The sequence below is a fragment of the Drosophila virilis genome, chromosome X, assembly GCF_030788295.1.
Source record: "Drosophila virilis strain 15010-1051.87 chromosome X, Dvir_AGI_RSII-ME, whole genome shotgun sequence".
Taxonomy (NCBI): domain Eukaryota; kingdom Metazoa; phylum Arthropoda; class Insecta; order Diptera; family Drosophilidae; genus Drosophila; species Drosophila virilis.
This window is the reverse complement of record NC_091543.1, coordinates 26,870,817-26,879,717: the sequence shown is the minus strand read 5'-3', so window position 1 is coordinate 26,879,717 and position 8,901 is coordinate 26,870,817.

The window sequence follows — 8,901 nt, the reverse complement described above, 5'->3', positions numbered from 1 at the left end:
GATTTAGCCATTGTTAGTTAGAGATGAGCGCGGCTCGTGGCTTTTTCACGCCACATATCGTTTCCTTTCCAGTTAATCCAAGATCATGAAATATGTTTTTTTTTTTTGTTTGAGATGATTTGAATATTAAGTAAGATTTTAGATATAAAAGCTTTTTGTTGTTACTTTTTGAGAAAACGGATTGAAAATGATAAAATCAATGTTATTTTTTTATTGTGTAAAATAATCAAAGTAGATATGTGGAAATAATAATTATTATTAAAAAATATTTATTTTTATATATATATTTTATATATAAAAGCTATAAGTAAACACGTTCACCCTTAAGCAAAGACAACATTTATTTACTTTTTGCCTTGATGCTCGATATATTTGAACTATTATTTACTTTATTTAAAAAGCTTGGTTTTTTGGTTTCAGAATCTAAATGCGAAGTTCGTGTCGCGTCCTGTTGTTTGTACTTATGATACCGTCTCTATTTGGAACATTCATGTTGCGGCGGCGGCACAAAATAATTTTATAGCATATTTTTCGGCTGTTTTTATATTTATTACGTTGGGGAGTTTTCATTGTTACGCATCGGTCGTTTGGCCCAGCGTCAAGAAACTAGGCGACAAAATTGTGTGTCTTGCAAGAAGCCAAAAGGCACCATCCAACCACCCAGAACACTTACGCATAGAATATATATGTGTATTTATGTATATATATATATATATATATATATATATATGTGCATTGAGCTGCTGTTTGGCGTCGGTGTTTGTTTTAGCTTAAATTAACAAATGTGCTTTTGTGTGATAATTATAATTTTACATTACCTTTTGTTAATTGTTCAACGGCAGAACGATGCCTGGATTTGGTTGTGCGTGAGTGTGTGTGTGTGTGTGCGTGTGCGTGTGCGGGGGGGCCTTGAGTACTGGCTGGGACCAGGTAAGGCGTTAAAAAGACTTAAATAAGATGATGATGTCCATGTTGTTTGTGTGACGGGTGTTATAAGATTACCCACCTCCGCAGCGCCTGCCCCCTTACCGCTCACTAACCCTAACCCATTCAACAGTCAGCCCATATTCATTCAGTCAACCCCAACGGAGAGGCTGTGTGTGTGACATATTGGCAATTTGATCATGTTACGTGTGTGTCTTTCACCGTTTGTGTGTGTAAGCGTGTGTGTGTTATGCATTAATGGCACAAAATTTTTAATGATGTGCTACGTGTTAAGTCATCTCCAGAGTGTAGCAAAAAGCCAAGCCTAATAACAAGCACAACAACAACGGGAAAGACAACGACGACAACGACAACGACAACGAGAGCAAGAATGAGACCAACAACAACAGTAACAGCAACAGCAACAGCAACAACAACAACAACAACGAGTGCAACTCGCACATTGTCAAGGTAATAATCGTAAGCAACAAAATTGGTAATTTTCGGAATATGTTTTCCACCTTGTCCCCCCATTCTCAACCATCAATCCCCGTACGTTGCCGTTGCGTTGCCCATTTATAAAATATATAAAATTGTAATAATTAAAATTATGCTTTTCCTGCGGGTTGACTAACAACACGAACGAGTAACGAGTATTTCATTAGGTCGCACTAAAAGCTGTTTTGCCAGTTGCCACGTTTTTGTGCCTAATCATAAAATAGTGTATCACTGTGGATAGAAACTTTTGGGTCCCGTTGTCGCTGTCCTAATAGGCTTTTTGGTTAATTAGAAATTTTATGCGGGCATCGCTGTTGAATACTATTTAGCACTTTATAATAAGCATAAGTGCTTTTGTAAATGCATTTGTGGGTAACCTTGCTATCTATGTTATCTTCCTTGAAAAATCGATGTACATAATCAGTTATTGTCTCCATATCTATGTGTTAGTTAGTTGTTCATTTCCTCGCTTCTCTCGCTACTCGCTTATTAGTTGAACTTGTTTGATCGTCTCTCTCTCTTTACTCGCTTGCTTGGCTGTCTCGTTATTCACTTTCAAATAATATCTTCTTCTTTTCATTCGCTTATTAATTTAACTTTCGGTGCATTTATTCGTTTATTGGTCTTTCCGCTGGTCTCACTCGTTAGCTTAACTCGTTTGTGGGTACCTCTCGTTACTCTTACATTTTGCTGTCTCGTTATGCGTTTTCAATTCATCTTGCCCTTGGCTATTAGTTAATTTAGTTGGATATTTTGATTTTCCCGTTACTCACTCGTTCACTCATAAGTATAAATGAAAAAGTTATCCTTACCGAACGAATGCATTCTTATAGTTGGGACAACGCGGCATGTGACCTTTTCGCTGCGATGTCGATAGACGAGATGAGGGCAAAAATGTAGGAAAATGTTTGAATTATTTGCAAGTTTTGTACAAATTAACTTTATGACCGCTGGCTAAATACAGTCAAACATAGTCCAGGTACAATGTGTATATAATACACAAAGCATAACAAGGCAAACACAAAATGCAGAGGAAAAACCAAGGAAAAGCTGGTCGCAAAAAAATAAAAATGAAGCCTCCGTCGACTGTCACTGAATGAGAAGAGAAATGCAGGCACGAGCCACCATGTGCATGTCTGTACATGTTTATATATATATATGTATATCTGGAGGTGGATATATTGTAGATATGTATGCTGTAAAAATTGTAAACATTGTTTCCGCTTCATTGTTAGAAACTGTCACTGGGCATCGCAATGGACCGACAATGACGAGCACGATGACGCCTTGGTGCCGCAGCAGCCGAGATTCAAACAGTCAGTCAGTTAGTCAGCCAGTCGGACCAATCAGCCACCCAATCAGACTAACAAGCTACAGCCGGCCTGGCCAGGGCAATGCTTACATTTTAGAGCAGGTGTCCTTTCGTTACAGCAGCGCAACGAGATGAGTTGAGACGCAACGAGACGAGACGAGACGAGACGGGGTCGAGGCGAGCCGGCGAGAGTATTCCACATTTTGTTTTCTTACCGCTGACTGAGTTTGTTTACATGGACAGCGAAGCAAAGGCAAAAGTACTCGTACTCGTACTCAAACTTGATAGCCAACGAGTACAACAAACGAACGTCACAAATTGAGGTTGGATATGCGCGAGGCTCGTCGAATCCCGTTGCCAAACTGCAGTAAAAACTCAATGATTTAACAATGAATGCAGGCAACGGCAAGCGTCGCCTTCTGGCCAGGTTAGCGACAGCGTCTATGGTCCCGTCCGGCTATACAAATAGATGTGTGTGCGAATTTGTGTCTGTGTGTGTGTATGTAAAAAGTGAAACAGAATGAAAGCAAAACATTGACAGACAACGGGCACTGGCGAAGGACGACCCAGTGCTCCGCAGAAATATGAATGCTTCACTTGTTCAAAATGAATTAATAATCAGTAATTCTTGAACAAAAAGATGCAAAAGATGAAAAAATGCCAACATAAAATCTAGAGGAGAAAAAAAAACAAACTGTGAAAATCAAAACAAAGAGGCAAAAAAACTTTTATTGGTAGACAATTAAATACCCTGCGAACTTTGCAAAAGTGAACAACGGTTGGAAAAAGTCAACTGGACGAGGAGCATCAGACGATCCGGTCAAATATATGCAATACCCACCCAATTGTTGGGTCCGATCTATTCAAGCACATTAAGTCGCTAGATAGTTCGTGTGTGGTAGGAATTTTTTGAAGGTAACAACTACTCAATTTTTAAGAGTTCGTTTCTTTAAAATTAATTTTTCCAGCATATATACCTTTTTCTATTATAGCTATATAAAGTGGATATATCCAGTAAAAGTTCTTTTTAATAGATGGGAATTTAAATAGAGAATAATTATCTACGGAGCATTTATGCTATAGATTTCTGATGATAGCTTCAAAATGAAAGTTTACTTAGTAATAGACAGAGAAATGGATGTAGCTTTGTCGACTTTCTTTCACATCTCTCTCAGGGCGTTACACATTTTGTGACACATTTATAATGCCCCTTGTAAGGGTATAAAAAGGCTTGCCTCTGGGGTCTGCGCTGCAGTGACAAGTGCAGCTGCCTCGAATCGGTAGTTGGGTGGTTGAATGGCTGTATGCTGTCCGCCAGTCCATCCGTCCGTTTGTCCGTCCGTCTGTCTAATTGGCTGGCTGACGGAATGTTGTCTCGGTGGTTGACTCCGGCTGTGACTGATTGGCGCAGCTGAGCACCTGACTGACTCTTGGGCTGACTGAAAAGGCCATGGATTTTAATTACAAGAAATTGTTTGCCTTTATTTTTATTTTTTTTATATACATATTTTTATTTTGACCTCATATATACTACGCACGTACAATGGTTTCCGCAGTTGCAACTATAACAAAAGCTCGGCTTGTAATAAATATCTATACGGCACGTTATTTAAGCGGTGCCCTGTCACCGCATATATATTTAGCTCAACTCTATACAAATCAGCCGTATCCGATAATACGACACTGAAGAATTTTAAAAGCAAATCTTTAAGTTCAATTTGTATTTATATTATATATTTCATTCCATACACGATTACTCTATCAATCAAGCATGAACTTAGTTCCGCTTTGTTACTTAGTTAAGTTGGCTGCGCCTGAACAGGTCATTAAGTTGGCTGCGCTTTAAATTCGTTAGGTTGGCTACGTCTGATAAGCTCATTAAGTACGCAGCGCTAAAAATTAGCTACATATTAGCCTTTAAAATAACGGAACACTATTTATTCCTCTCGAAATGACCCTCTTAGCAGAGAATTAAACGACAGCCTGTTGCGCACATGCTCCCGAGCCCGCACAGTATAGAACAGGGGACTTGAAGTGTTGAATATAATCATAAAACAAATTGCGTTTTATTAGCAAACAATAAAGGAAAAAAACTGAAACGGCAGGCGAACTCAACAAAAAAAGCGGAAATAAAGCAACTATTGTCACATGATTTTGCCCCGTTACGATGCGGACTCCTTGTGCTGCGCCTTAGCAAGCCCAAGGGTGTGAGGAGGGGGAGAGGAGCGGGGGAAACGTTGCTCCGTTGGATCGGTCACAATGAAAAGGGTTCGACATGGCTGCGACAGGGATGCGACACAATGGCTACGGCCACAATGCCGCATAAAAAGGTGTCTCGCAATATAAAAATGGCAAAATTTATTGGACAGTTGCACGCCACCCATTTAATTTATATTTATAGAAAATAAACACTGGAGTGATTTGGCCCGAAATGCACAAAGCACATGGAAATGGAATGAAAATAATAATTTTACTAGAAATAATGTCACTATTCGCACCGAATCGCTTATACACTTATAAATTTGGGAGATTTCAGCACTATTATGAGACATATCAAAAAATTGTAAAAGTCGCGCAACTAAAGAATGCGCTGCGTTCAGCATGTGTTCGAAATCGCTGTCGATCGCTATATACTCTTTATATAGCGTCCATACTCTTTAAAATTACTCTAGAGTTTAGGAGAGCATAATTTCCAAGACAATTGTAGCCTGGGCACTAAATATACGATAGTACTAAATATTTTTATACATACCACGCAGGCACAAAATAGAAAAAATTTCAGTTTCCTATACTTTATCTATATATATATTAAAATTTATATAAATTGACTAATAAATTAAAAGAATTATTGAAAGATTTAAAGAAAATTGCATAGCGAGCTTCCATTTTATGTTGTTTTATCATGAAATAGAAAGGATTAAGAGCAATCGAATAACATGATATCAGCACTTGGCCTGGCCAACTGGCTAGTTTGGTGAGGGCATTCCGGCAAGGGTTCAGCAAAGGAATACCCATGGACTGCAATTGAATTCTTTTGGGGCATTTTTTGGGCTATTTTCTTAGTGGGTGTTGCGCTAATAAATTAGCTTGCTGCCAGCACCACTCGAACCGCAAACTTGCGTTCCATAACAAAAGCGCAACAAATTAAATGTCAACTTTTCTTTTGGTGGTGAGTCGCGGGGGGCTAAGAACAAGATGTGGTGATGGGCCCACAAAAAGCATTCTCACTTGGCCACTAGCGGACCCCATTTGGTCATATTAAAAAACAATTTCCACACACACGCACAGCAAATACATCGTTAAACTTGCGACACGCGCCACAAAGGACCACAAAAAAAAAAGAATATGGAAGAGGAAAAAAAAAAAAAGAGCGGACAAAAAAGGCAAGAAAATTGGCTACAAAAGATGCTAATGATTTATTTAATCGATTTGACCATGAACATATGTAACGCCATTCAGCGTGTGAAAAATGACAATCCAGCTCCGGCAAAGAACGTTCTTTGGGTTTCGGTTTTGGGTTTTTTTTTGTCCTTTTCAACTTTCCTTAAGTGTCTGTTGATATTTTTAATAGTTTCGGCTACGCAACGTTGACAAGGGTTTGACCGGCTCGAAAGGGTCAATACGGGGACATGGAAACACGTTCACGACCCGAACACGAATGCCATACTCTCTGGTGGACTGGTGTGGTCAAGCGTAAGTCGTTTGGCTTTGCCGTGTAAATTATGTTAAACGTTTGTCAATTTGTGTGTGATTTGTCTTGCCGGGCAAGGTGCGAAAGGGTTGACTGGCATGCCATGGTCACGCGCTATTAACTGCGGTTTATTGGCCTCCGCTCTACATCTCCAGCGAACGAGCAGGCCATGTTGACTAACGCTTGTGCCTTGGAGTATCATTTGTTACTCGGCATTATCCGTATCAGCTATCCATTCCACCAAACTGATTCCATCTTTTTCTACCACCTCTAACAAAGCCACTCAAGATGTGTTAAATATATATTTGAAAAGCCGCAAATATCGCTGGAACAAAATAAGGTGATGGGTATCTATTAGTCGATTATGTTTACGTGTTTTTGTTAACAAATATTCGAAGAAGGTTCCAGTAGAAATAATTGTTTAGTGCGATTAATCGATTCTGTTTATTTGATCATGGATTAACCAAAGCAGTTATCATTCGCAGCGTGCCTAAAAGTATGCAGCTAAAAATATAGAAACGTATTGGAAATGAAACATAATGATGGTCTTGAGTCTTGAGTTCTGAAAATAATCGTAAATTCTATTTTCGATAATTATCGGTTGCATCGACTATAATCGAAAGTAGGTACAGTAGGAAAAGCCAGTATTCATTCAGACAGTATTCATTCGACAAGTTCAAACGTTGCAGATCTTCGGCCTTGGCCAGCGTTCCACTCATTCGGTGCACACCATTTGCCGTGTTGGCCTTATCAGACAATGGAGCCAAGTGGTATGCAAAAAGAAAGAAATTGGTCAAAGTTTAAAGAAATGACTAACACTTGGGTGTGGCAAAAAGGCGGCAAATAAATCGACTTCAATATATCAAAGACTTAAATTTCAATTTTTTTCAAATTTCCTGCCATTTAAATGCACTCCTTCGGCCAAGTGCCCAGCGACAGGATTCCATTTGCTCGCTCCCAACGCCCAACGCCCAATGCCCACCCATTCCCGTTGCCGGTTCATTGTTATGGTTGTGTTGGTAAATGATGCGCAGCGCATTGGTGTGGGCGTGGGCGTGGCATTGCTGCAAAAATTGTGCCAGGAATTGAAATTTTCTTTTTTAACAACAGACCGACCAACGACGGCAAAGACGACGCAATTCTTTAGCATTTTATTTCAATTTTTTCATTTTTTTTTTTATCTTATTTTGCATTTTATAGAGCTGCAAAGTGAGTAAGTGAGCGAGAGCTAGAGAGAGAGAGGGCGGTTAGAGAGAAGTGTGGAGACAACGCAAGTGTACAGCACATTTACTGCCTCATCTATTTAATACCATAAATAATTGCATCTAATTAAATATGCTCAAATGAAAATGTCCGCTTTTTTTCCTGCCATTTTTTTAAATATATATATATATATATTTTTTTTTTCCCTTTGCCGCTGTCGCTACGTGCTCTGCCAACGTTGGCTGCAGTTGACGCGTGATGGAGCGAATGTCATTCGAAATGAAATTCAAGTTCCAATTTGGAGCAAAGAACGAACGACAGCAACTGAAGAGACACTGGGCGAGAGAGAGAGAGAGAAGCGTGGGCGAAGGCCAGCGCAAAGAAAAAATAAATGTATTCCAGCCGGTGGGGGGCGACTGGCAGATACCCTGTACAAACCACCGACAAGCTTTCAAACTTATCTCGATATCGAGGAAATGCGGCTAATTGGTTGACGAAAGACGGACGGACAGACACCCGAACCCGGCTTGATCGATTCGAAAATTGCTGCCGGCCAAGAGTATTATGAAGGTGCCTACTCCCACTACCCGTTACATCAATTTGCACAAAATCATAACACTCTTCTATTTTTTTTGTAGGATATAATTAAGTAGCAGCGCGCGCGAGAAAAAAAAGACAGAATTTAATAGTTTTCAATTAGGAATCGTTTGCAGCCTTTGCTTTTGCGCCCTTCCTTTTTTTATGGCACACACTTGACGCCACAGCAGCAGCATCAGCGGCGGCAGCAGCGGCGGCAGCAGCGCTGCCATCGTTGACGTCCTTTGCTGGCGATGGCCGCTGTCACTTTTCTTTGCTCCGGAGAAGTGTCAAGCAAATGAAGTCACGACTCGCCGAGTCGCCAACTCGACGACTCGTCGACTCGCCCCGCAGAACCAGTTATTTGTTTCGCTGTTTTGTGTTGTTTCCTTTGCCGCTGTTTCTGTTGCTTGCGTGTTTTTAATTCAACGTAAATTTTATTTTATTTTAATTTCGCTGCAATTCTTTTAATACAGGCGCACACGCACACACACATACCTATACAACCCTCCCTCCATTTTCGCCCATTCTGCCATTTGTATAAACCCAAGCAGGAAAATCGAGCACTGACAGTCGTGTCGGCAGCGGCGCGAGCGGCTTTTATGAAAATGACACGCTGTGCATTTGCTTACGTGACTCTTATTTAGCCGTTGGCTTTTTCTTACTTTTCTTCTTTGCTCTTTCCTTTTTGTTTTTG